The sequence below is a fragment of the Mobula hypostoma genome, chromosome 21 (genome assembly GCF_963921235.1).
Source record: "Mobula hypostoma chromosome 21, sMobHyp1.1, whole genome shotgun sequence".
NCBI lineage: Eukaryota > Metazoa > Chordata > Chondrichthyes > Myliobatiformes > Myliobatidae > Mobula > Mobula hypostoma.
The window spans coordinates 63352774-63378103 of record NC_086117.1 but is presented as its reverse complement, the minus strand read 5'-3'; the positions used below and the strand labels follow the sequence as shown (position 1 = coordinate 63378103).

General features: G+C 44.9%; 1 protein-coding gene across 6 annotated transcripts in view; it reads right to left on the bottom strand.

Annotated features, from left to right (window-relative positions):
- hic2 (hypermethylated in cancer 2) overlaps positions 1 to 25330 on the bottom strand; it is a 322552-nt gene that overhangs the window by 277526 nt on the left and 19696 nt on the right. Inside the window, exon 1 of one of the 6 annotated variants that reach the window (XM_063074149.1) lies at positions 24296 to 24320. The exons of 4 other annotated variants lie outside the window; for them this stretch is intronic. The gene's annotated coding sequence lies outside the window, so the exon portion shown is untranslated. Of the gene's footprint in view, positions 1 to 7666; positions 8946 to 24295; positions 24321 to 25330 lie in introns of those variants that run through there. One more of the 6 variants, XR_010021243.1, reaches the window with a different exon arrangement.

Below are 25330 nucleotides of genomic sequence, written 5' to 3'. Positions count from 1 at the left end.
ATCGCCAAGATCCTTTTCTGTAGTGAATACTGAAGCAAAGTATTCATTAAGTACTTCTGCTATCCCCTCCGGTTCCATACACACTTTTCCTCTCTCGCACTTGATTGGTCGTATACTCTCCGTCTTATCCTCTTGCTCTTCACATATTTAACAATTACAGCACAGAAACAGGCCATCTCAGCCCTTCTAGTCCGTGCCGAACTCTTACTCTCACCTAGTCCCACCGACCTGCACTCAGCCCATAACCCTCCATTCCTTTCCTGTCCACATTTCTATCCAATTTAATTTTAAACGACAACATCAAACCTGCCTCAACCACTTCTGCTGGAAGCTCGTTCCACACAGCTACCACTCTCTGAGTAAAGAAGTTCCCCCTCATGTTACCCCTAAACTTTTGCCCTTTAACTCTCAACTCATGACCTCTTGTTTGAATCTCCCCCACTCTCAATGGAAAAAGCCTATCCACGTCAACCCTATCTACCCCCTCATAATTTTAAATACCTCTATCAAGTCCCCCCTCAACCTCCTACGCTCCAAAGAATAAAGACCTAACTTGTTCAACCTTTCTCTGTAACTAAGGAGATGAAACCCAGGTAACATTTTAGTAAATCTCCTCTGTACTCAATTTTATTGACATCTTTTCGATAATTCGGTGACCAGAACTGTAAACAATACTCCAAATTTGGCCTCACCAATGCCTTGTACAATTTCAACATCACATCCTAACTCCTATACTCAATGCTCTGATTTATAAAGGCCAGCATAACAAAAGCTTTCTTCACTACCCTATCCACATGAGGTTCCACCTTCAGGGAACTATGCACCATTATTCCTAGATCCTTCTGTTCTACTGCATTCTTCAATGCCCTACCATTTACCATGTATGGCCTATTTTGATTAGACCTACCAAAATGTAGCACCTCACATCTCCATCTGCCATCTTTCAGCCCACTCCTCTAACCGGCCTAAATCTCTCTGCAAGCTTTGAAAACCCACTTCATTATCCACAACTCGACCTATCTTAGTATCATCTGCATACTTACTCATCCAATTTATCACCCCATTATCCAGATCATTAATGTATATGACAAATAACATTAGACCCAGTACAGATCCCTGAGGCACACCATTAGTCACCGACCTCCAATCTGACACACCACTACTCTCTGGCGTCTCCCACCCAGCCACTGCTGAATCCATTTTATTACTTCAAAATTAATACCTAACTATTGAACCTTCCTAACCAACCTTCCGTGTGGGACCTTGTCAAAGGCCTTACTCAAGTCCATATACACAACATCCACCACTTTACCCTCATCAACTTTCCTAGTAACCTCTTCAAAAATTTCAATAAGATTTGTCAAACATGACCTTCCACGCACAAATCCATGTTGGCTGTTCCTAATTAGACCCTGTCTATCCAGATAGATAGATATACTTTATTAATCCCGAGGGAAATTTAGTTTCGCTACAGCCGCACCAACCAAGAATAGAGCGTAAATATGGCAATACAAAAAAACCCAACAATCAAACACCAAAATTCAAACTATGCCAGATGGAAAATAAGTCCAGGACCAGTCTATTGGCTCAGGGTGTCTGACCCTCCACGGGAGGAGCTGCACGTTCGACGGCCACAGGCAGGAACGACCTCCCGTGCCGCCAAGTGTTGTATCATGGTGGAATGTGGCCGAAGTCCAACAGTGAAAAGTTCAATATCCAGTCTGCAAACACGTTCCTCAATCGTAATATACCCCAGATTGCACCATCCGTTGTTAGCCAGAACAGTAAGCACCGAATTCCTTTACGCTTACCGCTCTCAGTGCACTTCCGGTCAGCCGGAACGGTATTACCCACCGAACTCCTCTTCTCCAAAAGTCTCTGTTGTCTCGACCCGGTCCTCATTCCTCGGCTTTGTGATCCCCCTCTGTGTGTTTTCCTCCAGATTTCAGCAGGGGTGTCTGCCGCTCCGTTCGCTAAGCCGGCCGGTGTTTGCTGGTCCGTGGAATACACAATGTGACCTTGCTTCTGTCCCGCGTGTCGGGATGTAGCCATTTCCAGCGCTAAAGAAAACCCAAATAAAACTCTCTCTACCAGCATGTTAGAGAGGGTGCGGCTTTGATGTGTTACCGTGAGAAAAAAAATAACAAATTAAAAAGAAAGAAGAAGAAAGTAAGAATAGATCGGAACGGCTGTACCAGGCTGCATGCACAACCGGCGCATGCGCACTAAAATGTGATAATTACATATACCACCCCTAAGAATACTTTCCATCAATTTACCCATCACTGACGTCAAACTCACAGGCCGATAATTGCTAGGTTTACTCTTAGAACCCTTTTTAAACAATGGTACAACATGAGCAATACGCCAATCCTCCGGCACCATGCCCATTTCTAATGACATTTGAAATATTTCTGTCAGAGTCCCTGCTATTTCCACACTAACTTCCCGCAAGGTCCTAGGGAATGTCCTGTCAGGACCCGGAGACTTATCCACTTTTATATTCCTTAAAAGCTCCAGTACTTCCTCTTCTTTAATCATCATAGTTTCCATAACTTCCATACCTGTTTCCCTTATCTTACCCAATTCAATATCCTTCTCCTTAGTGAATCCCGAAGAAAATGAATTGTTCAGAATCTCCCACATCTCTTTTGGCTCCACACATAGCTGTCCACTCTGATTCTCTAAGGGACCAATTTTATCCCTCACTATCCTTTTGCTATTAATATGACGGTAGAAACCCTTGGGATTTATTTTCACCTTATTTGTAGAATGCCTTGGGGTTTTCCTTAATCCTGTCCACCAAGGCCTTCTCATGGCTCCTTCTGGCTCTCCTAGTTTCATTCTTAAGCTCCTTCCTGCTAGCCTTATAATCTTCTAGACCTCTATCATTACCTACTTTTTTGAACTTTTCTTCTTGACTAGATTTTTAACAGCCTTTGTACACCACGGTTCCTGTACCCTACCATCCTTTTCCCTGTCTCATTGGAACGTACCTATGCAGAACGCCACGCAAATATCCTCTGAACATTTGCCACGTTTCTGCCATATATTTCCCTGAGAACATCTGTTCCCAATTTATACTTCCAAGTTTCTGCCTGATAGCTTCACATCTCCCCTTATTCCAATTAAACACTTTCCTAACTAGTCTGTTCCTATCCCTCTCCAATGCTATGGTAAAGGAGATACAAACGTAGAATTATGATCACTATCTCCAAAATATTCTCCAACTGAGAAACCTGACATCTGACCAGGTTCATTTCCCAATACCAGATCAAGTACAGCCTCTCCTCTTGTAGGCTTATCTACATATTGTGTCAGGAAACCTTCCTGAACACATCTAACAACCTCCACCCATCTAAACCCCTCGCTCTAGGGACATGCCAATCGATATTTGGGAAATTAAATTCTCCCACCATGACAACCCTGTTGTTATTACACCTTTCCAGAATCGGTCTCTCTATCTGCTCCTCGATGTCAAATTGGTAAGGGTGCTGAGGATGAGGATTTCTTGGAATGTATGCGGGATAGTTTTCTGAACCAACATGTCGAGGAACCAACTAGAGAGCAGGCCATTCTGGACTGGGTATTGAGCAATGAGGAAGGGTTAGTTAGCAATCTTGTTGTGCGAGGCCCCTTGGGTAAGAGTGACCATAATATGGGGGAATTCTTCATTAAGATGGAGAGTGATATAGTTAATTCAGAAACAAAGGTTCTGAACTTAAAGAAGGGTAACTTTGAAGGTATGACACGTGAATTAGCTAAGATAGACTGGCAAATGATACTTAAAGGGTTGACGGTGGATATGCAATGGCAAGCATTTAAAGATCGCATGGATGGACTACAACAATTGTTCATCCCAGTTTGGCAAAAGAATAAACCAGGGAAGGTAGTGGACCCGTGGCTGATGAGGGAAATTAGGGATAGTATCAATTCCAAAGAAGAAACATACAAATTAGCCAGAAAAAGCGGCACACCTGAGGACTGGGAGAAATTCAGAGTCCAGCAGAGGAGGACAAAGGGCTTAATTAGGAAAGGGAAAAAAGATTATGAGAGAAAGCTGGCAGGGAACATAAAAACTGACTGTAAAAGCTTTTATAGATATGTGAAAAGAAAAAGATTGGTTAAGACAAATGTAGGTCCCCTACAGACAGAAACAGGTGAATTGATTATGGGGAACAAGGACATGGCTGACCAACTGAATAACTACTTTGGTTCTGTCTTCACTAAGGAGGACATAAGTAATCTTCCAGAAATAGTAGGGGACCGAGGGTCTAGTGAGATGGAGGAACTGAAGGAACTGAAGGAAATACATGTTAGTAGGGAAGTGGTGTAAGGTAAATTGAAGGGATTGAAGGCAGATAAATCCCCAGGGCCAGATGGTCTGCATCCCAGAGTGCCTAAGGAAGTAGCCCAAGAAATAGTGGATGCATTAATGATAATTTTTCAAAACTCTTCAGATTCTGGATTAGTTCCTGAGGATTGGAGGGTGGCTAATGTAACCCCACTTTTTAAAAAAGGGAGAGAGAAACTGGGGAATTATAGACCGGTGAGATTCTGCAAATGCTGGAAATCTTAAGCAACACACACAAAGTCATAGAAAATTACAGCACAGAAACAGGCCCATCGGCCCTTCTGGTCCCTGCCGAACCATTTATACTGCCTACTCCCATCGACCTGCACATGGACCATAACCCTCCATACCCCTGCCATCCATGTACGTATCCAAACTTCTCTTAAATCTTGAAATCGAGCTTGCATGCACCACTTGTGCTGGCAGCTCATTACACACTCTCACCACCCTCTGACTGAAGAGGTTTCCCCTCATGTTCCCCTTATCCTTTTCACCTTTCACCCTTAACCCATAACCTCTAGTTGTAGTCCCACACCACCTCAGTGGAAAAACCCTGTTTGCATTTACCTCATCTACACTTCTCATAATTTTGCATCCCTCTATCAAATCTCCTCTCAGTCTTCTGTGTTCCATGGAATAGTCGTAACCTATTCAATCTTTCCTCCTAACTCAGGTCCTCCACACCTGGCAACACTCTTTTAAATTTTCTCTGTACTCTGAGTGCTGGAGCAACTCACCAGGTCAGGAAGAGAAGCAGTCGATATTTCTAGCCGAGATCCTCAACACTTCAGGTCCATAACATTTCATCAGACAGTTCTGATAAAGGAATGCGCTACCTGGGGTGGTGGTCAAGGCAGATAAACTCTGGACATTTAAGAGACGTTTGCATAGGCACATGAATGTGAGGAAAATGGAAGGATATGGACGCTGTGTAGGCAGAAGAGATTAATTTAGGTTGTCATTTGATTACAAATGTGAAGTGGTACAGCACAACATTGTGGGCCAAAGGGTCTGTTCCTCTGCTGTATTGGTCTATGTTCCGAGGCAGCGATCCCCAACCTGGAGCCCACGGACCCCTTGGTTACTGGTTGGGGTCTTTTGGCCTAAGGTAGTGGTCACCAACGTTTTTAAGCCCAAGATCCCCTACCTCGACCTCAGTGAAAGGCAAGATCTACCTACTAAATCGTTTAGAGAAAAAACAACTCAGATTGTACTTCCAATTTGAGGCCTTTTATTTGGGTGAATTGTATTTGAATTACACAAAATACTTTCGTCAAACTTTCAAATTAATTCAAACAAGAAAACACTGTAACTAGCATATCAAACAGGCCATAGCTGTCTTTCTTTAAGAATATTACAATACTTCACACCTTTAATTCTAAAGTTTCATTATTTAATTTTATTTCAACATGAAAAATAAATGAATAAAAATTGACTGTTGCACTCAGTGTGATGACTGGGGCTGAATACTTTCTGCTAGTTCCCTGAAATTTGGCTCATAACTACAGACAGCCAGTCTGAGACAGTCTGTGAGGTGTAGGGTTGCCAACTGTCCCGTAATCCCCCCTCTAAGGTAGAGCGTTCCTATGAAACCCTTCGTGCGGAAATGCTTTACGCCGAAGAAGCAATTACCATTAATTTATATGGAAAAAAATTTTGAGCGTTCCCAGACCCAAAAAAATATCCTACCAAATCATACCAAATAACACATAAAACCTAAAATAACACTAACATATAGTAAAAGCAGGAATGAGATGATAAATACACAGCCTATATAAAGTAGAAATAATGAAGATTAAGCCAAAACCGATTCGTGGGGTTAAAAAACCAGCACGCATGCGCACATAGGTACCCGCACAAGGCTTCATAGTCATGGTAGTCTTTCTCGGGGTAAACACAAATGTCCCGGGATTTGACTGCTGCTTTTGTCCGTTATTTGGGAGTGAGAAAGTTGGCCACCCTAGTGAGGTGTCTGTCAGTAAGTCAGCCCCTGTACTTAGATTTAATAATTTTCATCTGTGAAAATGCAATTTCACATAGATAACTTGACCCGAAGTAGGCACTGACTTTTAGTGCTATAAAACCAACACGCACACTGCGCATTGTTCGGCCCCATCAGTAGTAATTGCCACCAGTTTATGAATGGGGATGTCACTTTCACGGACATATTTTTTTTAAAACTCATTGTAAATATCCTCACCTTTCATTCTTTCCTTTAATTGCAAAAGAGTGAGGAAGTCCTCCTTTGTTGTAGAATCCTGGAAAGCCATTCTGACAAATACAACATGCTGAGCTGTTTGCATTACATCCAGGGATTCATCGAACTGTAGTGAAAAAATATTCACGTCCTCGGACAATGACTCTACCCTCTTTGTCACTGTTGCAGGGCCAAGCGGTATATTATGTATTGCAGTTGTGATGCCGTTTTTGTTTTTAAAGTCATTAAAACAGTCTCTGCGGTAATGACCATTGCTTCCTTGAATAAATCGCCATCTGTAAAAGGCTTCTTGTGTTTAGCCAAAAGGTGACTTACACGAAATTATGCTTCAATAGCAGCCTTATTTTGAGCAGCACATTTTGTGGAAAATGATTGCTGGGCCTTCAACCCCGATTTCAGCTCAACTTTCCAAGCACGAATTGTGCTCTTTGGGAGGTAGGTGTCTTTAAATTTCTGGTGGTTGGTGTTGCGGTGCCGCTCCAGATTCCCTCTTTTAGTCAGTGCTTGTGTTTGGAAAACAGATTATTATCTGAATGGTGGCTGATTGGGAAAAGGGGAGGTGCAACGAGACCTGGGTGTCATTATACACCAGTCATTGAAAGTGGGCATGCAGGTACAGCAGGCGGTGAAAAAGGCGAATGGTATGCTGGGATTTATAGCGAGAGGATTCGAGTACAAGAGCAGGGAGGTACTACTGCAGTTGTACAAGGCCTTGGTAAGACCACACCTGGAGTATTGTGTGCAGTTTTGGTCCCCTAATCTGAGGAAAGACATCTTTGCCATAGAGGGAGTACAAAGAAGGTTCACCAGATTGATTCCTGGGATGGCAGGACTTTCATATGATGAAAGACTGGATGAACTAGGCTTATACTCGTTGGAATTTAGAAGATTGAGGGCGGATCTTATTGAAACGTATAAAATCCTAAAGGGATTGGACAGGTTAGATGCAGGAAGATTGTTCCCGATATTGGGGAAGTCCAGAACGAGGGGTCACAGTTTGAGGATAAAGGGGAAGCCTTTTAGGACCGAGATTAGGAAAAATTTCTTCACACAGAGAGTGGTGAATCTGTGGAATTCTCTGCCACAGGAAACAGTTGAGGCCAGTTCATTGGCTATATTTAAGAGGGAGTTAGATATGGCCCTTGTGGCTAAAGGGATCAGGGGGTATGGAGGGAAGGTTGGTGCAGGGTTCTGAGTTGGATGATCAGCCATGATCATACTGAATGGCGGTGCAAGCTCGAAGGGCCGAATGGCCTACTCCTGCACCTATTTTCTATGTTTCTATGTTTGGTGGCACAACATACATACACACTTGTCTTTCACCAAGGTAAATAGAAATTCCTCTTCCCATTCTGGATGGAATATGTATGTTTTCGCCTTCTTCGTGGAGCCTCCGCTATGCTATCAGGATATCACGAGCGATTGCATCACCTCTGATCTGAGCCGACATTTACTTGCTAGGCAGCACCTAATTAATTAGCTTGTTTATTTCAGCTTTTTTTCTTAAAAATCTGCTGTGTGCATCCTGACTACCGCTGTACCACTGCATGCTTCGTGGCCCGGAGGTTGGGGACACTGCCGTATATTGATGTTTGCGACAGTCTGTACTCTCATCTAATCTGATTGGTCACTTTGATGCAGCAGAGGCTACGCTGAAAACGCGGTACAGGGCGGGGGAGCTACACACATGCGCACAGGGCAGAAAGAACGGAACTAAACCCCCGCAACCCGGAAACAATCTCTCTTTATAGCTTTTTAGCGAAAATATTGCTATATTACCATTACCCTAATTAGTATTACTTTTACAATGCTCACATTACAACAGTATTTGCGTATTTATTTTTGATTTTTCTTCGGGATCTACTGGGAAAGTCTCAAAGATCGACCAGTCGATCGCGATCGACGGGTTGACGACCCCTAGCCTAAGGAGTATCCCCAGCATTTTCTAACTTTAGTTTCAATACAGAACATCTATATTTTTGATTTTTGCTTTTCAACATGAACCCAAGTGATTGTAGGACACATATATGGAAAGGCACTAGAACGTTTAAGGCTTACAGATGACAAGTCAGAGCATGCCAGGAAACTATTGAGGATCTGCAGAAAACAGGGAATGACAAGCATGTCGAGGGTGGAAGGAAGAACCGCCAACACTTGGGTGGAGTCTATATTAGTCCATCATGGGTGAAGCCTTCCCCACCACTGAGCACATCTGCATGAAACACTGTCACAGGAAAGCAGCTTCAATGATCAGGAATCCCCACCACCCAGATCATGCTCTTTTCTTGCTGCTGCCATCAGGAAGGTGGTACAGGAGCTTCACGACTCACACCACAGGTTAGAAACAGTGATTAGCTCTCAACCATCAGGCTCCTGAAACAACAGGAATAAACTGCATTTAACTTTCACTTGCCCCATCACTGAAGACCATAAGATATAGGAGCAGAATTAGGCCATTCGGCCCATCAAGTCTGCTCCGCCATTTTATCATGGCCGATCCATTTTTCCTCTCACCCCAATCTCCTGCCTTCTCCCTGCATCCCTTCATGCCCCGACTAATCAAGAATCTATCGACCTCTGCCTGAAATATACCCAATGACTTCGACTCCACAGCCACTTGTGGCAATGAATTCCACAAATTCACCACTCTCTAGCTAAAGAAATTCCTCCTCATCTCCATTCTAAAAAGGATGTCCCCCTATTCTGAGGCTGTGTCCTCTGACCTTAGACTCTCCCACCACAGGAAACATCCTCTCCACATCCACTCTATCGAGGTCTTTCAGTATTCCATAGGTTTCAACAAGGTCACCCTTCATTCTTCTGAATTCCAGTGAGTACAGGCCCAGAGCTATCAAACGCTCCTCATATGATAAGCCCTTCAATCCCAGAATCATTTTTGTGAACCTCCTCTGAACCCTCTCCAATATCTGCACATCCTTTCTTAGATAAGGGGCCCAAACCTGCTCAGAATGCTCCAAGTGAGGCCTCACCAGTGCCTTATAGAGCCTCAATGTTGCATTCTTGCATTCCCACAACCTATGGACTCACTTTCAAGGACTCCTCATTTCTTGTTCTTGATAAGTATTGCCTATATATTTATTATCATTTTTTCTTGTTCCTTACTGTATTTGCACAGTTTGCTGTCTTCTGCACATCGGTTGAATGCCCAAGCTGGTGCGGTCTTTCATTGATTCAGGACTGTATATGGTAATATATGTACTTTAATAATAACACTCACAACACGCTGGAGGACCTGACAAAGGGTTCTGGCCCAAAACGTCGACCGATCTTTTCCACGGATGCTACCTGACCTGCTGAGTTCCTCCAGCGTGTTGAGAGTGTTGCTTTGACCCCAGCATCTGCAGATTATTTTGTGCTTACTTTAATAATAAATTTACTTTGAATTTTGAATTCCTCACATTCTGATCCTGCCGTCCGAACAATCCTTGTGTTAATGCATAAAAGTTGAGGGAAAAACAATGACCACAGAGGTTGGTGCAGAGTCATCTCCAACACAAGCTCACAATAGCTGGCCTGTCGTCACCATGACGGTAAAAACCTGACGTCACCGTGATGGCAAAAGCTGGCCTGACGTCACCATGATGGCAAAAGCTGGCCTGTCGTCACTGCGACCGCAGTAGCTGGCCTGTCGTCACCGTGACGTCAATAGCTGGCCTGACGTCACCGCGACCGCAGTAGCTGGCCTGACGTCACCGCGACCGCAGTAGCTGGCCTGACGTCACCGCGACGGCAATAGCTGGCCTGTCGTCACCGTGACGTCAATAGCTGGCCTGACGTCACCGCGACCGCAGTAGCTGGCCTGACGTCACCGCGACGGCAATAGCTGGCCTGACATCACCGTGGCCAAATCAGCAGCAGTTTATTACTGACGTGCAACTTGCTGGTTGTAAACGCAATTACTTGGGTATTTCCAATTCAGATTAATTTACTTAATCACATGTTCATCGAAATACACAGTGATATATATCTCGTGAGGGTGCCTAAGACTTTTGCACAGTACAGTATTTGTCAACGTGGAACGGAGAGCGAACCTATAAATCTGGCGGGAGTAAAGGTTGTTGGTAACGGCAAGGGTGAAGTGCCACAGGTGCGGGACAGGTGGCAGAAAAGGAATGCTGGGAGTGGGAGGGCGCGCAGGGGGCTGGCAATGTGGATACAGACACACCCATCCATGAGACACAAGGCAAGGTGATTTTGATTCCAACAATTGGTTTATTGATCATTACAGAACATCTCTCTGGTGCTTCCTGCTCCCTCCCCTCTCCCTCTCCCTTCCCCTTTTCCCAACCATGATTCCCCTCTCCCTGCTCCCTTCCCACTCTCAGTCCACAATAGAGACCCATATCAGAATCAGGTTTATCATCACTCACATATGTCATGAAATTTGTTTTTTTGTGTGGCAACAGTACAGTACAATACATAAAATTACTACAGTGCTATGCAAAAGTCTTAGACACCGTAGCTATACATATGTGCCTCAGACTTTTGCACAGTACTGTACATTAACCACTGAAATACGGCACTGTGCAAACGTCGTAAGCACATATACATAGTTAGGGTGCCGAAGACTTTTGCACAATACTGTGTATTGGTTAAAATAGGAAGGTGGTTGGGAAACAGAAATAAGAGTACTTGGCTTTGTATTAGCTCAGCAGTATTAAGTGTTAGTTGGTAACTAGAAAGACATAATATACAGCACTGTGCAAATTACCACAGATTCCAAACGATAAGGAAACAGTGAAAAAGAGGAATAGCAAGGTAGTGTTCATGGACCAGAGATCCATGAAGGGAAAGAAGCTGTTCTTAAAGCATTGAGTGTGGGTGTTCAGGCTCCTATACCTGGTAGTAATGAGATGGAGCAAGGCGAGGGAGGCAAGGGTGAAGACTAGAAATAGCTGTTGTCGTAGATTGCAGGCAACAAGCAGGAACATGAAGGGCAATCTGTACTGGAATTTCATGGAGGTATGCAAAGTTACGAAGCATATACATAGGGGAAATGCATGCAGGCTTTTTCCACTGAGGTTGGGTGGAACTACAACTAGAGGCATTGGGTTAAGGGTAAAGGATGAAAAGTGAAAAGTTTAAGGGGAACACCAAGGGAAACTTCTTAACTCAGAGGGTCATGAGAGTGCACAATGAACTATCAGCACAGGTGGTGCATGCAAGCTCAATTTTAACATACAAGAGAGTTTAGATAGGTAGATGGATGGGAGGGTTATGGAGAGGTATGGTCCCGGTGCAGGTGGATGCAACTCGGCAGTTTAAATTGTTCAGCACAGACTTGATGGGCCAAAGGGCCTGTTTATGTGCCTCACTTCTCTATGACTCTCTGACTCTAACTCTGCCAAGAACAATCATGGTCATGGAAAGACTGTGATCACCTATGTCACACGACATGGTGTGTCATAAAACCAGGCAGTGATGATGTAAGCTTTCTGAGAGTGTTTGTATTGGATAGTTGGGTGATCTAACAGTCATTTAAACCTGTTATAGGACATAATAAATGAACAATGTGAAAATGTCACTTCAACACACAATGACAGAGCTCCATTCATTGTGGAGCTCTTTGGAGATCTGAGATTATCCATTTTCTCTTCTCCAAGGCATTGCAATGGAGCCTAGATGGGTACCTAATGAGTTACAAAACCATAAAATATAGGAGCAAAATTAGCCCATTCGGCCCATCAAGTCTGCTCCGCCATTCCATCATGGCTGATTTATTTTCCCTCTCAATCCCATTCTCCTGACTTCTCCCCATAACCTTTGACACCCTGACTAATCAAGAATTTATCAACCTCTACTTTAAATATACCCAATGGCTTGGCCTCCACTGCCATCTGTGACAATGAATTCCACAAATTCACCACCCACTGGCTAAAGAAATTCCTCCTCATCTCTGTTCAAAAGGATTGTCTTTCTATTCAGAGGCTGTGCCAGAAGACATGAAATATAGGAGCAGAGGGCATTCATCAAGATGCTCCCATGACAGGTTTAAATGGATGTTAGATCACCCAAATATCCAATACAAACTCTCTCAGAAAGCTTACATCATCACTGCCTGGTTTTAAGGTTCAAGTGTTTTTTATCATGTGTACATCAAAACATATAGTGAGATGTGTCATTTACATTAACAACCAACACACCCAAGGGTGTGCTGACAGTAGCCCACAAGTGTCGTCACACATTCCAGCATCTACATGTTCAGAATGCAACAACAACAGCAAATCATGCCCCTTTCCTCCCTCCCATTCATGCACATACACAGTCCTCTAACTCCAAGACCCTCCAAGAGGATCATAACCTTGTTGCAAGGTTTTGCCTTGTGCCTCAACGACTGTGGGAGCTCTATTGGCTGGAGTCAGGGCTTTAAGCTTTGGCTCTTGGTAGGGTCACCCATGCCAAAGAGATCATAGGGTAGAGGCCAGACTAAGAGTGGTCCACCAGTCCTCTTGGTTCAGGGGTTCAGCTCAGAGCTAACAATCCTTCTGCATCTGAATGTGTTGGGGTATTCCTGAGTCTCCACCCGGGACTTGCATGACTGAAAGTAGTGAAGACTGAGAGAAAGCTACTGGTATGATGAAGGAAGCCATTAATAACACCAGAAATGGTGGGCCGTCATTGCTCTCCCAAACGCCAGCACTATGACAGGCAAAAATTTCGAGGGGCAGAGGGAAATGATGATGGCACTAAATGGCGATTCCTTTGCTTGCATCTTCAGAAATAGCTCTATTTCCATCTTTAATATCTCTATTTTACCCTTTCAGGAATCTCTTGAAGATCCTGACCTGGAGTTACATGCTGACTACTGTTCTTTGCAGGAATGGGACCAGCTCTCAAGGTTTCATAAGTGGCTGTTGTTCAGCACGCAAGGGCTCGGCCTAAGAGTTTGGCTCGCCTTTGGAGGCCTAGGATCTCGGAGCTCTGGAGACGGGCGGATCAAAGGTCAGTGTCCCGGACAGGTGCGTCCTGGGAGCTGGAACGTCTTTGGCTGTGTGCCCAGAGACCTGAGATCTTTGGGCCCAGAGCTCAAAAAAAGCGACAGAACGGACTTTGAACATCGTAAACCAGAGAGTTGTTTGTTATGTCTCCCCTCTCGTTGTGAAAACAGAGACACCTCTTTCTGCCTTATTGGATGGTGGGGGGGAGAGAGAGAGAGGGAGAGAGAGAGGGAGAGAGAGAGGGAGAGAGAGAGGGAGAGAGAGAGGGAGAGAGAGAGGGAGAGAGAGAGGGAGAGAGAGAGGGAGAGAGAGAAGGGGGGAGGGAGGGGGGGGGGAGAGAGAGAGAGAGAGAGAGAGAGAGAGAGACAGAGAGAGAGAGAGAGAGAGATAGAGAGAGAGAGAGAACGAGAACGAACGAACCCATGGTAAGTTGAATACCGGGTGAACAAGTAGTCTTTGGAGTACTGCAAGTCTGTGTCTTTATTGTTGCTTTGCTCACACCTGAGTGCTCGCTGGCAGGTGCTGATGCTTTTTTTTGCCGGTAGGTGGAGGGGGGATTGTTGCTTGTTGCCGCTTAGGGAGAGCAGCGGTGGGCGGGGGGGCACTTTGGAGTTCTAACATTTAACTGTCATTCATTCTTTGGGGCACTTCTCTGTTTTTGTGGATGGTTGCAAAGAAAAAGCTTTTCAGGATGTATACTGTACAGGTGCCCCCGCTTTTTCGAACATTCGCTTTACGACACCTCGCTGTTACGAAAGTCCTACATTAGTTACCTGTTTTCGCTAACAGAAGGTGTTTTCACTGTTACGAGAAAAGGCAGCACGCGGTAAAAGGCAGCGCCCCGAGCAGCCAAGCTCCTCCCACGGAACTGCATTCTAGCCGGCACTGCTTAAACACGTGCCTGTGAGCATCTGAGCATCTGTGCCTTATGTCGATTTATTCTGAGCATCCTTTTGCAAGATGAGTTCTAAGCTATCGGAAAAGCATAAAAGAGCCCGTAAGGGTGTTACACTTGGCCTAAAATTAGACATAATGAAGCATTTCGATCATGGTGAATGAAGTAAGGACAAAGTGAGTTTGGCTTGTGGAAGTTGACGAAGATAATGTTGAAGAGGTTTTGGCATCCCATGACCAAGAACTGATAGATGAAGAGCTGATGCAATTGGAAGAGGAAAGGATAATAATCGAAACTGAATGCAGTAGCGAACGGACCGGAAGTGAAGTCATCCAGGAACTGAACGTGAAGCAACTGCATGAGATTTTCACTGCAAGAAAAGTACGACTTTAATTTTGAAAGGGTACGTAGGTTTAGGGCATATTTGCAGGATGGTTTGAGCGCTTACAAAGAACTGTATGATAGAAAAATGCGTGAGGCTAAGCAGTCAAGCATACTGTCGTTTTTCAAGCCTTCCACATCAGCCACAGCAGACGACAATGAGATGACACCCCACCGCCCCAGTGGTCCCAACCTCCGGGCTGCGGACCGATATATTGCCGCAAAGCCTCTGATCTGGGCCAACATTTACGTGCCAGGCGGCACCTAATTAATTAGCTTGTTTATTTCGGCTTTTTTCTTAAAGATGGGCTGGGTGCGTCCCAGCCACCGCTGCACCACTGCATGCTTCGTGGATCAGTATCAGTCGGCGGCCCGGAGGTTGGGGACCACTGCACCACCCCAACCTCTTACGACTCAGCCTAACACACCATCATCAGTGTGCTCAGCGCTGTCTTCCCGATTCCGGTAAGTGATACTACACTGTACATACATTATCTCTACTTTATATAGGCTGTGTATTTTTATGTGTTATTTGGTATGATTTGGCAGCTTATAGCTTAAAGGTTACTGGAGAGAGTGTTTCTGCCAAGAGCGCTTGCATGAGATTTTCGCTATAGTGGATAGTGCGGCAATGATTGTAGAAAAGTATTTCTACTTTATATAGGCTGTGTATTTATCATATCATTCCTGCTTTTACTACATGTTACTGTTATTTTAGGTTTTATGTGTTATTTGGCATGATTTGGTAGGTTATTTTTTGGGTCTGCAAACGCTCACAAATTTTTCCCGTATAAGTAAATGGTAATTGCTTCTTCACTTTACGACATTCCAGCTTACGAACCATTTCATAGGAACGCTCTACCTTCGGATGGTGGGAGAAATCTGTATACATTTCTCTGACATTAAATATACCTTTGAAACATCTCTCTCCAATTCCAACACAGGCCATCTTCTTCAGCCTCCAGCAGACTCAGACTCTGACTCAGACACATAGTAGACAATAAGATATAGGAGCAGAATAAGGCCATTCTGCCCATCAAATCTCCTCCAACATGGTTGTTGTATTATCCCTCTCAAACCTATTCTTCTGCCTTTTCCTTGTAACCTTTGATGCGCTCACTAGTCAAGAACCTATTAACCTCTACTTTAAATTTACCCATATATGACCCCTTTCCTCAAAAGCGTTCTATAAATGCCCCTTTCAATGCTATTTATTCAACCAGGCTCAACATCTGCATCAACTTCCCATCAGGGGTTGGCAATAGTTTATTTACAGGAAAGTTTTCAATGTGTTACTTGGCATCATGTTCTGATTCCTGGCGTCACATACACACACCACACTCCTAAAGCTATGGCCAGCATAAGTCTGACACCATTTGGTAGGGTACAAGGGATCAGATCACATGATATCGCAGCTGACTAATAAACTTGGAAGGTGGGAGGGGAGGAACGGTGAGGCAGAGAAGTGTGTGGCAGCATTGCATGTTGATTCGAAGTGAAGCTCAATGCAAATTTCAACCTCCTACAATACACTCGGTGGCTACTTTGTTATGTACCTCCTGGACCTAATAAAGTGGCCGCTGAATGTGTATGTTTGGGGTCTTCTGGTACTGTACCCCATCTACTTCAAGGTTTGAGGTTTTGTGCGTTCAGAGATGCTCTTCTGCACACTACTGTTGTAACAGTGGTTATTTGAGTTTCTGTCGCCATCCTGTCAGTTTGAACCAGTCCTCTGACCTCTCTCATTAACAAGCTGCTTTCGCCCATAGAACTATCGCTCACTGGATTTGTTTTTTTGCACCATCCTCTGTAAATTCTAGAGCAGGAGTTCACAACTTTTTTTGATGCCATGGACCAATACCATTAAGCAAAGGGTCCATGGACCCCAGGTTGGGAACCCCTGATCCAGAGACTGCTGTACATGAAAATCTCTGGAGATGAGTAATTTCTGAGATACTCAAACCACCCCATCTGACACCAACAATAATTCGATGGTCAAAGCTACTTAGATCACATTTCTTTCCCATTCTGATGTTTGGTCTGAACAACAACTAAGCCTCTTGACCATCCCTGCATGCTTTTGTGCATTGAGTTGCTGCCACATGATTGGCTGATTAGACATTTGCATTAATGAAGTATACAAGTTTACCTAATGAAGTGGCCACTGAGATAATGTAGTGAATAAAAGCAAGGAGATTTCGTCTTCTGCTGTGCATATTGGTGCTGCATAGACATTAGGAATAATGCAACAGTCCTTCTGCTGGAAGAACCCAGAGGTTCCAGCATTATCTGTGGGAGGAAAACTATTGTTGATGCCTTGCTTAGAAACCATACATCGGGTATCAATGGGAAAAATTAACAATTCCTTGCTTCGCACTGATGATGCTCAACCCACGGATTGTTCATCGCTCTGGAGACCTACATCTGCAATATTGCGTGTCACTATTTTGAATGTAATCTTCCTCACCACTCAGTAGGGTGTTTGGCGTCCATGTTACAAATGGCTCTTTATAACTTGCATCATAGTGCATAGTGCTCATACGCAGGGTTAGCCTAAGGCTATTACAGCGTCGGTGGCCCTGCCCATCTGTGAGGAGCTTGCATGCTCTCCCTGTGACCACTTGGGATTACTTCCAGAGTTCCTGGTTCCTCGCGCTGCCCAAAGACATTCCGGTTGGTAGGTTAATTGGGACAACCGGGTAATTAGGCAGCAAGGGCTCATTGGGCTGGAAGGGGCTGTTCCCCCATATATCTAAATAAAGTTCAAAGTAAATTACTGTAGCGTAGTAGTACCAGTGACTGGGCTTCAATTCCCACCCCTGTCGGTAAGGAGTTTGTACGTTTTGCCCTGGAACCATGTGGGTTTCCTCTGGGTGCTCTGGTTTCCTCCCACTATCCAAAGACATAGCTGTTGGTAGGAACTGTCCTATGATTAGACGAGCATAAAATTGGGCGACTGCTGGGTGGCGCGGCGTGAAGGGCTGAAAAGGTTTACTCCACGCTGTATCTCAGTAAACTATCACCATATACAACCCAGAGATTCATTTTCTTGTGGGCATACTCAATATGTCTATAGAATAACAGATTCAATGAAAACTACCCACATGGTGTCAGTGTAAATAAGGAGTGTATGGAAATAAGATATTGAGGTAAAAGAATAGAAAGTGTTGACGCTTACAAGGATAAGTCCAACATATTATTCAGCCTCCGGGTCCAACATATTATTTTCCGTAACTTCCGCCACCTCCAACGGGATCCCACCGCTAAGCACAACTTTCCCTCCCCCCCCCCGCTTTCCGCAGGGATCGCTCCCTACATTACTCCCTTGTCCATTCGTCCCCCCCATCCCTCCCCACTGATCTCCCTCCTGGCACTTATCCTTGTAAGTGGAACAAGTGCTACACATGCCCTTACACTTCCTCCCTTACCACCATTCAGGGCCCCAGACAGTCCTTCCAGGTGAGGCGCCACTTTACCTGTGAGTCGGCTGGGGTGATATACTGTGTCCGTTGTTCCCGATGTGGCCTTCTATATATTGGGAAGACCCGACGCAGACTGGGAGATCATTTTGCTGAACACCTACGCTCTGTCCGCCAGAGAAAGCAGGATCTCCCAGTGGCCACACATTTTAATTCCACATCCCATTCCCATTCTGACATGTCTATCCATGGCCTCCTCTACTGTAAAAATGAAGCCACACTCAGGTTGGAGGAACAACATCTTATATTCCGTCTGGGTAGCCTCCAACCTGATGGCATGAACATTGACTTCTCTAACTTCCGCTAATGCCCCACCTCCCCCTCGTACCCCATCTGTTATTTATTTATATACACACATTCTTTCTCTCTCTCTCTCCTTTTTCTCCCTCTGTCCCTCAGACTATACCCCTTGCCCGTCCTCTGGGTTTCCCCCCTCCTTTTCCTTCTCCCTGGGCCTCCCGTCCCATGATCCTCTCATACCCCTTTTGCCAATCATCCGTCCAGCTCTTGGCTCCATCCCTCCCCCTCCTGTCTTCTCCTATCATTTTGGATCTCCCCCTCCCCCTCCCACTTTCAAATCTCTTGCTAGCTCTTCCTTCAGTTAGTCCTGGCGAAGGGTCTCGGCCCGAAACGTCGACCGTACCTCTTCCTAGAGATGCTGCCTGGCCTGCTGCGTTCACCAGCAACTTTGATGTGTGTTGCTTTCACCCTCCAGACAGTTTCAAACAGTCGATAGTTTATTCCACTCCGTAGATGCTGCCTAACCTGCTGAGTTCCTCCAGCATTTTGCATGTGTTGCTCAGGATTTCCAGCATCTGTAGAATCTCTTGTGTTTCCACGCATGGGTTTTTTTTTTCTTTTACTCCTTGTGGTCTGGACAAGGCCACATTTGTCATCCACCCCCAACTTATCAGAGTGCAGGACCCCTGTAAAAATACACCTATGTAAGAGAAATGAAGGATTTTAGGCTGTGACAGAGGGAAGGTCATTGGGAAGGTTTTATACAGCTTCTTCCATGACTTCACGTGACCCTGACCAGGTGGGTGATGATAGTCATCCGACCATGATTGTTCCTGGCAAATTTTACAACAGAAGTGGTTTGCCATTGCCTTCTTCTGGGTAGTGTTTTTACAAAACGGGTGAGCCCAACCATTATCAATACTCTTCAAAGATTGTCTGCCTGGCACCAGTGGTCACATAACCAGGACTTGTGATATGCACCACCCGCTCCTGATCAGGGTGAGGGGCTAAGCAGGTGTTACAACTTGCCCAAGGATGACCTCCAGACTAGTAGAGAGAAGGAGCACCTTACACCTCCTTTGGTAGTGATGTACCTGCACCCCGCCATACACTTTTGGGTGTGTTGGTTGTTCATGCAAATGAGGCACTTCACTGTATGTTTTGATGTACGTGTGATAAATAACCCTGAATCTGAATCCTGTACTAATCCCATTCAACTTGAACTCTTCCCACATTCTTGTTAACGCTGCACCCTACCAACTCCCTCTCAGTTCAAAATTTGCAATGGTCAACTAACTTGTTGACCTGCATGTTGTGTAATGCGGGTGGACACTCGAGTACCCAGGGGAAAATCGAGTCAGGATTGAGCCTGAGGAGTTGTGAAGTCCTTGTGCAGGATTCCCTAAAAGCTAACTTGCAGGTAAAGTCAGTAATAAAGAAGGCAATTACAATGTTAGCATTCATTTCAAGAGGACTAGAATATAAAGAGACTTTTTATAAAACATTGGTCAGACCACATTTGGAGTATTGTGAGCAGTTTCAGGCCTCGTATCTAAGAAAGGATGTGCTGGCATTGGAGAGTTCAGAGGAGATTCACAAGAATTATCCCAGGAATGAAAGGGTTAACGCATGAAGAGCATTTGACGGTTCTGGGCCTGTTCTTGCTGGAATTACGAAGAATGAGGGGGAATCTCAATAAAAGCTATGGAATAATGAAAGGCTTAGATAGAGTGGACATGGAGAGGATGTTTCCAATTATGGAAAAGTCTAGGATCAAAGAGGTCAGGCTCAGAATAGATGAAGGGGTTCTCATCCGTTTTTATGCCATTAAGCAAAAGGTCCGTGGACTAGAGGGTTGTTCCTTTAGAACAGAGATGAGAAGGAATTTCTTTAGCCAAAGGCTTGTGCATCTGTGGAATTCATTGTCACATACAACTGTGGAGACCAAGTCATAGGGTATATTCAAAGCAGCGGTCAATAGGTTCTTGGTTAAGTAAGGATGTCAAAGGTTATGGAGAGAAAGCAGGAGAATGCGGTTGAGAGGGAGCATCAGTCAGCCATGATGGAATGACAGAGCAGACTCGATAGGCCAAATGGCCTAATTCTGCTCCTTGTCTTATGGACTCAAGGACTGTGAGGAACCAGCTGCATGAGCAGCAACACTCCAACAATAAAATGCATGTTCAAAATGCAAGTTTCTGATTGTTTTACTCGGCACACAAGCAAACAATTAACCTGAACTGTATGCTGTTCCTGTGCTCAGGCCTATGCTTCTGCACTAATATAGTTTGTCTGACCCCATCAACTAAGCATTCTATCCCATTTTCCCTGATCCTCTCCCCTGTGCCAATAAGTTCCAAAAGTGGAGTATAAGATTAATGCATATATAGTATGACGCTCAAAACACTGGAGGAACTCAGCACGTCAGGCAGCATTGATGGAAATGAACAAACAGTCCACTTATCGGGCTGAGGCCCTTTATCAGAACTCAATGAAGTCATCATGGACTTGAATGGTCTCGGCCCAAATCGCCGACTGTCTATTAATTTCCATCGATGCTGTCTGACCTGTTAAGTTCCTCCAGCGTTTTGTGCATGTGTCCCTATGGATTTCCAGTATCTATGGAATCTCACGTTTATGATTTATTGCTCGAGGACCTCTGAGACTCCAAAACCTCTGAGGAGTCAACCATTAATCAGTGCATTAGGGGGTGGACAAAATATTGACAGCTACATCTACCCACTGGGCAAACAAAATACTGCTAACACAGACAAAATGGTGGAGGAACTCAGCAGGCCAGGCAGCATCTATGGAAGTGAATAAGCAGTTGACATTTCAGGCCGAGACTCTTCAACAGGCCTGGAAAGGAAGGGGAGAAGATGCCAGAATAAAAAAAATGGAGGAGGGGAAGGAGGACAAACTAGAAGGTGACAAGTGATGCCAGGTGGGTGGAAAAATTAAAGGGCTGAGAGGAAAGGATCTGACAGGAAAGTAGGGTGGACCATAGGAGAAAGGGAAAGAGGAGGGGCAGTTCCAAGGGGAGGTGATAGGCAGGTGAGGAGAAAAGACAAGAGGCCAGAGTAAGAAATAGAAGAGGGAAGGAGGAGAGTGGAAAAAATTACCACAGGAAAATATTTTGCATATTTATATAAATAGATATATACAATAATTTTATGTATTTGCACTTGTGCCACAAAAAAATAAATTTCATGACAGACATGAGCAATAATAAAACTATGGCTGGGTTGAGTTGTTCTCTGACCTTGGCAATTTACTTGCAGACGTTCCATCATGATGTGAGCAGACATCATTCAGTGGATGTGGGAGATTTTGTCAGTGCACTGTTGATCTCTTTACATGGGACGAAATGTTAGCAAGCAGATTGCCGTGATCAGAGAACAACTCAACCCAGCCATCGACCACCCGAGCAACCCAACTCTGAATTGTAATAAACCTGTTTTGATCCCACTCATTTAATGGAAGCCATTTTCAAATCTTATAAAAACAGCAATGGTGCCAGCAAGATTTCATCTGTATAATGACATAACAATTAAAATTGGCAACGTGCCGGCAAACAAAGCAGAACGGCTTTAATAAAGGTGGCCAAGTAACAGAGGCAAAAAGCACTCCAGTGAATTCCAGCTGACTTTGAACTTTCAAAAGCATTTATCATTCCAAGTGTGATTGTATGCAAAGAAAATCAAACAAGACTTGACTCAGAATCATGGATGGAACTGGACACAAGAGCAGAAGCTTAACTGATGAAGTGGTGGCGCGGTAAAATAGCAACATGGTAGTGTCATGGTTTTCAGCAGGGGTCCCCAACCTTTTTTGCAACGTGGATCAGTTTGGTATTGACAATATTCTTGTAGACTGGCCGAACCGGTGGGGGGGGGGGGGGTAGGGTTGCCAACGGACAAGAGTAGCAGTCAAATACGTTGTGTTTACTCTGAGAAAGACTACCATGACCATGAAGTCTTGCGCAGGCACCAGTGCACATGTGTGTACGTGCCAATTTTTCTCTACAAATCGTTCTTGGCGATTCTGTTGGAGGGGGGTGTTAATCACGATCGGAATATAGGTGATAAGTGGCTAATACACTCAATTTCGTATATAAAAGGGTTTATCTAACGAATTTAATATTAAACACACAGCACATATTTTCCTCGCATTAATATAGTGATAAGTCAATTATCAGGGGAGGACAGGGGAGCTTGAAGTAAGTGTTGAACGAACTCCAGTAGAAGTGGTAGAGGTAGGTTCGATATTATCATTTAAAGAAAAATTGGATAGGTATATGGACAGGAAAGGAATGGAGGGTTATGGGCTGAGTGCCGGTCAGTGGGACTAGGTGAGAGTAGCGTTCGGCACAGACTAGAAGGGCAGAGATGGCCTGTTTCCGTGCTGTAATTGTTATATGGTTATATAAGTCACGTATAAGTCAATAGCATCACAACATTTTAAGTAACGTTTGGATATTAAACACACAGCACGTATTTTCCCCGTATGAACATATAAAATCATTACAACACACCAATATCGCTGAATCAGTGGGAGCCCTGGGCTGAATACTTGTTCCCTGCAACAAGAGGGGTGATGGGAGACAGCGATACTCGAAGGGGGTTCCTTATGTCCAGTCTATTCCGCAATTTTGTTTTCGTTGCATTCATTGCAGAGATACGTTGGAAATGGAAGCAACATTTTCAGTGCTTTCGTGGCTAGCTCAGGATATTTAGCCACAAACAACAGGAATTCTGCAGATGCTGGAAATTCAAGCAACATACATCAAAGTTGCTGGTGAACGCAGCAGGCCAAGCAGCATCTATAGGAAGAGGCGCAGTCGACGTTTCAGGCCGAGACCCTTCGTCAGGACTAACTGAAGGAAGAGTGAGTAAGGGATTTGAAAGCTGGAGGGGGAGGGGGAGATGCAAAATGATAGGAGAAGACAGGAGGGGTTGGGATAGAGCCGAGAGCTGGACAGGTGATAGGCAAAAGGGGATACGAGAGGATCATGGGACAGGAGGTCCAGGAAGAAAGACAGGGGGGGGGTGACCCAGAGGATGGGCAAGAGGTATATTCAGAGGGACAGAGGGAGAAAAAGGAGAGTGAGAGAAAGAATGTGTGCATAAAAATGGGTAACAGATGGGGTGCGAGGGGGAGGTGGGGCCTTAGCGGAAGTTAGAGAAGTCAATGTTCATGCCATCAGGTTGGAGGCTACCCAGACAGAATACAAGGTGTTGTTCCAACCCGCCGCAGACTAGGAGACCGCTTTGCTGAACATCTACGCTCTGTCCGCCAGAGAAAGCAGGATCTCCCAGTGGCCACACATTTTAATTCCACATCCCATTCCCATTCTGACATGTCTATCCACAGCCTCCTCTACTGTAAAGATGAAGCCACACTCAGGTTGGAGGAACAACACCTTATATTCCATCTGGGTAGCCTCCAACCTGATGGCATGATCATCGACTTCTCTAACTTCCGCTAAGGCCCCACCTCCCCCTCGTACCCCATCTGTTACTCATTTTTATGCACACATTCTTTCTCTCACTCTCCTTTTTCTCCCTCTGTCCCTCTGAATATACCTCTTGCCCATCCTCTGGGTCACCCCCCCCCTGTCTTTCTTCCCGGACCTCCTGTCCCATGATCCTCTCGTATCCCCTTTTGCCTATCACCTGTCCAGCTCTCGGCTCTATCCCTCTCCCTCCTGTCTTCTCCTATCATTTTGCATCTCCCCCTCCCCCTCCAGCTTTCAAATCCCTTACTCACTCTTCCTTCAGTTAGTCCTGACGAAGGGTCTCGGCCTGAAACTTTGACTGCGCCTCTTCCTATAGATGCTGCTTGGCCTGCTGCGTTCACCAGCAACCTTGATGTATGTTGTCAGGATATTTAGCCTTGACTTTGATCCAGAATGCCTGCAGAGATGTTATGTCAAACATACTTTTCAGCCCGTCGTCATTTGCAAGCTCGAGGAGTTGATCTCCTTCCCGCACTGACATGGATGACGCGCGGGTAATGACCTCACATGCGTAATGACCTCACGTGTGTTCAAGCTCAATAGAGGGCATAACAGGGAATGAGGAAAGGTGCAGCTGACTCATGTCGCCAAATCATATTGTTTCCTCACGGCCCGGTAGAACATGCTTTGCGGCGGTCCGCTGCCCGGTGGTTGGGGACCGCTGGTTTACAGTACAGCTTTACAGTACAGGTAAACTGCGTTCAACCACTGTCGCTGTCTGTAAGGAGTTTGTACGTTCTCCCCACGACCGCGTGGGTTTCCTCTGAGGGTTCTGGTTTCCTCCCACAGTCCAAAGACATACCAGTTGGCAGGTTAACTGGTCATTGTAAATTGTCCTGTGTTTAGAGTAGGATTAAATCGGGGGATCGCTAGCCAGCACAGCGAGAGGGCTGGAACGGTCTTTTCCACGCTGTATCTCTGAATAAATAAATCCTATTTGGGCTGTGCCTCAGTCTAATAGTGTCCATAAGAAATGAGGCATGCCGATAAGGTGAATGGGCACAGTATTTTTCCCAGGGAAAGGGAATCAAACACTAAAGGGCACAGGCTCAAGGTGAGAGGGGAAACATTTTGGAGAGACTGTAAAACATAGGAGCAAAATTAGGCCATTCAGCCCATCAAGTCAGCTCAACCATTCCATCATGGCTGATTTATTTTCCCTCTCAGTCCCATTCTCCTGCCTTCTCCCCATAACCTTTGACAATCTGACTAATCAAGAACCGATTAAATCTCCGCTTTAAATATACTCAATGACTGGGGCTTCACAGCCATGTGGGATATTGTTT